This window comes from Myodes glareolus, chromosome 14 (assembly GCF_982192425.1).
Source record: "Myodes glareolus chromosome 14, mMyoGla1.1, whole genome shotgun sequence".
NCBI classification, from domain to species: domain Eukaryota; kingdom Metazoa; phylum Chordata; class Mammalia; order Rodentia; family Cricetidae; genus Myodes; species Myodes glareolus.
The window spans coordinates 28,515,158-28,520,071 of record NC_142039.1 but is presented as its reverse complement, the minus strand read 5'-3'; the positions used below and the strand labels follow the sequence as shown (position 1 = coordinate 28,520,071).

Below are 4,914 nucleotides of genomic sequence, written 5' to 3'. Positions count from 1 at the left end.
CTTTTCTTTCCTTGCCAAACATGTTTCAAGTCTTCCTGTCCTCCCACACCACAGAGCTGAACAGTAACCATGCTGCAGCCTGAATGTCATGCCCTCTTGATGTTTCCTCTACTGAACAAAGAGTCCATTATTTTTTAATTCAGCCTCACTTTAGTTCTTGGGACACATGCAGAAGACAGCCAGACTTTTGCCAGATTGTAAAAGGAATGGTCTCTAGTCCAACTCCCAATAGAGTCTTTGTTTGCTGCTAAAATATCCTGAGCCAGGATTCCACTGTGTGCATGTCTCTTGGCATTCTGGTCCCCTACAGCACTGTTATAATGGCCCATTAAGCTTCCGAGTATAACAGCATTTCCCTCTTTCTCCTACAAGCTAGTACAAAACCCCCTTCCTAGGAAATGGTTTATCACAGCAACATCTCTACTCCCTGGTCTGTATTTGTTACTCTTCTGTGGCAAAAGATGTGACAAAAGGTACACTCCATCATGGCAGGGAATGCATGATGAGGAATGTGACATGCTAATCACATTGTGATGGCTAGTCACACTGTGCCCCTAGTCTAGAAACAGAGGAGGGATGTGTGCTTGGCTTGTTTTATCATTTCCCCTCTTTTTATTTAGCTCAGGACTCCTGTCTATGGATGGTCCTCCTCAGTTAAATCTCCCTGGAAATATGTTGTAGACATGTGCGCCCCAAGGTTCCTCTCTTAGGTAATCCAGTCCAGTTGACAATGAAGAGCAACCATTTAGCCTTCCTGCCCGAACAGCAGTAAACCAAAAGCAGTGACGAGTGTCTTCAGAGTTGCAATTATGTTTGCTGCAGCAGCGCATATTCTAAAGACTGGAATGACACGGAGAAGATTAGCATGGCCCCTCCGCAAGGGTGACATGGAAATTCATGAAGCATTCCATATTTTTCTGCGAGGTACCTGGCAGTAGGACTAGGATCTATCTATGGTGGATGAGCTAACTTATTGGAGCCCATTCCTTATGGTGGGATGTCATGCTTCTTAGCCTTAATGCAGGGGAGAGAGTCTTGGTCCTGCCTCAACTTAACATGCTGGATTTTGTTGACTTCCCATGGTAGCCTTTACCCATTGGGAGGAGTTGATAGGGGGTGAGCTGGGAGAGTGGTGGGAGGGGCACGGGAGGAGTGGGGAGGACTGTGAATGGAATGTAAAATTAAAAAGAAAAGAATAGTTGCATCTGCATTCTTGACTTAATGTAGGGACTCACGGGATGGTGGGAGCTGTCTGTCTGAAAACAGCAGCAACTTTGAGGGACAGCGATGTGCTTTGCAGCTGTGGAAGGAATTGCAAGATAGAGTTAGGACTTTACCAGGCATCGCTTCTACAATCACTGATTGTTTACTGAGTTCTTGAATGTGTCCATCAGATCCCCTGGTTGCAGGTTCATTAAACCTGTAGATTTAAGTGGAAAAAAAGTTGACTGCATTCTGATAATCTCCTGGATTGGGCAGCTCCAGTCTTAGTAAACATGGCAGAGCAGGGGTCGTCATCCCCAAGAATGGCAGGCAGCACACCCTGCTGCAGAAGCTCAAACATTTTACAACGCCATCCATGTCAGAGAGAATTGCTCACTCTTCTGCTAAGATCCCAAGGTTCTTTCACTGGGAGAGGGAAGGGGTGAGAGGGGACGGTGTGGATGAAAATTATGGAAAACGTATCATACACATGTATGAAACAAAAAATTTTTATAGAATAAGAAGAAATTAAAACAAAAGGGAAATGCACCAGTAGGCTGGCGTTGTTCTTTGCTACCCCTTTCAACATAATTTAGTGGTTTCCGATGTTCTTTTCCCGACTCCTCAAGTAGATTTGCAAACAAAGCTCACATTCCACAAAGAAGCCCCGGAAGTCCTGACTAAGAGCAGCACTGGGCTGGTGAGATGATGTGGTGCGTACAGACACTTGTCATCAAGTCCGATGACTGAAATTTAGTCAGAGGGACCCATATGGTAGGTGGAGAAAACTGTTCCTGAAAGGTGGCCTCAGTAGGCGTGCTGTCACGTGTGAGCCCACACACATAACATTAGCTAAATAATGTAAGCAGGTGAACAATGTAAAATACAAAAATGGAAGTAATAATGGTTAGTAGAACACACCCACCATCTAGGGTATGGTCTCAAGACCTTCATCTGTTTATATAAAAAGTGGGGGTTTTCTAATTTTCAAAGGGGTTCAGCAGCTGGATAACCCAAAGAAACACCTGCTCTAGGCTGTGCCATGGTGACCCATAGAGGAAGTGTTCTCCCTTCCAAGAACTTCAAATCCTGTAAGAAATAGAAGCATGTTTTCTATCCCAACAAACTTCTGAAATTATAACTCGTTGAGGCCACACCATATCTGTATCCATGGTTGGCATTTTGTGCATGTGTTTCACGTCTGTGCACAGAGATATAAAACCTCCCAGTTTCTTCCTTGGAAAGCGGAAACGGTCCCCATGAGCAATTGAAAGTTCACGTTATTTAGAAGCGTCAGTCTGTTGGCTCTGGTAATGGATGAATCACAAGTCTCCCACCACTCGAATCTTATTTCTCGGAACTCGGAATACACAGCTGTATGCTGATGGGAAGTGGTGTGAGGGACTCCGCTTGCTACTTGGAAAGTAGAGTAGCATGTTGGGCAAACTGCACGTATTTGACAGTCATGGTGAGCCTGATACTAGTTAGTACTACAGAATGAAGTGGATTTGATGTATTTCCTAAATCATGTGAATAATTACTATAAAATATTGCCATTGGGAGAGTGGTAAGTGACTTCGTTCTTATCCCAAAGCAATTTCTATTTTCTGGAAAAGAAGAGACAAAGTGAGAAAGAGCAGAACCTTAGGTTTTTCAGAAGTCTTCCTGGCATTCAAGGTCAACCTCCGTAAAATGTAGGTCAAACTCAGCCAAACAGGATCACAGAAGGCACACTATTTTGGATTATTTGCTTTCTTCCTACTTGTTTGGGAAATGGGAAATTGCTCTGTTTTGTGAATATGCATGCATGCCAGGTATACAGAGGAATCTTGGCTTTGGTCCGTAGTTGAAGACTTCCAGTGGAAGTGGGAATCGGATTACACTTTGTTCTCACAACCTTTTAAAAAAAAGTCTCCGCTCCTCCGTCTCTCTCTCTGTGTGTGTGTGTGTGTCCGAGTGTGCATACTTGATGCGTACATGTGTGTGGAGGCCAAAAATCAGCGCTGTGTGTCTCTCCTCAGGTACTATCCACCTTACTTTTGAGACAAGGTCTCTCACCAGCTGAGAGCTTGACAAGTAGGCTAGGCTGACTGGCCAGTGAGCCCCAGGGATCTGTCTGCCTCTCCAACACTAGGATTCTAAGTGTGTTCCATTACACTTGGCTTTTTTTTCCCAACACAATATTGTTATTGGTTATTTGGGAATTTCACATCATGCACCCCGATTACACTCCCTTCCTTCCCCCAAGTCTACCCTCACCCTTCCCATTAAAATGAGGAAGAAAAACACAAACAAACCCAATTCATGTTTATATTTGACCTTTTTCTTTGTTTTACTTATTTATTTTATGTATATGAGTGCTCTATCTGGATGTATGATTTTATGCCAGAAGAGAGGGCATCAGATCCCACTATAGCTGGGAATTGAACTCAGGACCTCTGGAAGAGCAATCAGTGCTCTTAACCACTGTGCTATCCCTCCAGCAGAGACATTTGTTTGTTTAAAATGTGGCTTCTGGACACTGCCTTCGGGTCCCTATACTTACACAGAAAGCACTTTACCAATTGAACCGCCTCCCCAGCCTCTAACAAAGTTTCTAATGTTTCACCCACGTTGCTGGGTTCTTCAGAGGACTTTTTCTTCTAATAACAGGCAAGAGAGCAGGGGCTGGGTATGGAAGGAGGAAAGCCCTCAATGGATTTGTTTGGGCCACTTTGTAAGATTTGGAATTGTCTACTACTTTTGGAGATTGTCTGATAGAACCCACAATGAGGAACGTGAAAGACAGAGAACTCCCTTTATCTCTTCTTGATTCTGGCTAACATCAGTTGGTATGAAAGCCTACGATTCTTGTTGTTTGGCTCTGCAATTAAGAACACTTGGTGTTCTTTTGGAGCACCAAGGTTTGGCTCCTAACACACACACACGATGACTCACAACCACCCATAACTCCAGTTTCAGAGAACCCAACACTCTTTTCTGACCTCTGAGAGCACCGAGCCAGTCTATGGTGCACACTCATACATACAGCCACTTATAGACACAAAACAATAATATAATTTTAAAAGATTTTTAAATTTATTTAATTTTAAATTTAATTTAAAAAGGGCCCTACAACTACACACCCACCCACACACCCACACACACACACACACAAGCACGACTCTGAGGTCGGGTTCGCCCTTGAGACCACCTCTGTGTGCAAATCTCTGCTCTGAGGTTCTGAATTCATGGGTTTGGGTCTCCGTAAGCTCCCTAGGCAATGGTGCAGTTAGAACATACAGCATTTCCCTGAGATCCCACTAGGGGGCAGGCACACTGTCAAGACTGCCAGAGAATCGCCGCTTTCTTAGGAGTAGACTAAAATATGTTAGTGTATAATTTATGTGCCTGTAGGCACTGTAAGGTAATATAATTGGCTTGTCAGAGCAGCAGTGTTGTTTGCTTTGAAATATGCCCATCAACAACCTCTCTTAAAACTGTTGGGAATGTGCTGTGACTTTTGATGCACTGATTTAGAGAAACCCCTCAGGCTTACCTGGGCCTCATTCATTAACTTTTTTTCACATTGTGTTTAGAAGCATAGAACAAATTCATCAAAACAGTGGCATGGTTTTTGTTTGTGAGCCCTGGCAGGCACTCCTGCTATTGCATCCGATGACTTCCCTTAATAAATAGAAGATTATTTTTAGTCTGTGACGTGTAACCAAT

At 43.7% G+C, this 4,914-nt stretch overlaps 1 non-coding gene across 1 annotated transcript; it reads left to right on the top strand.

The window, feature by feature from the left end:
- The first annotated feature begins 813 nt into the window (after positions 1–813).
- LOC125417702 (U6 spliceosomal RNA) lies at positions 814–917 on the top strand. Its single transcript, XR_007237227.1, has one exon. It is a non-coding gene; the product is annotated as a U6 spliceosomal RNA (small nuclear RNA).
- Positions 918–4,914: the final 3,997 nt, after the last annotated feature.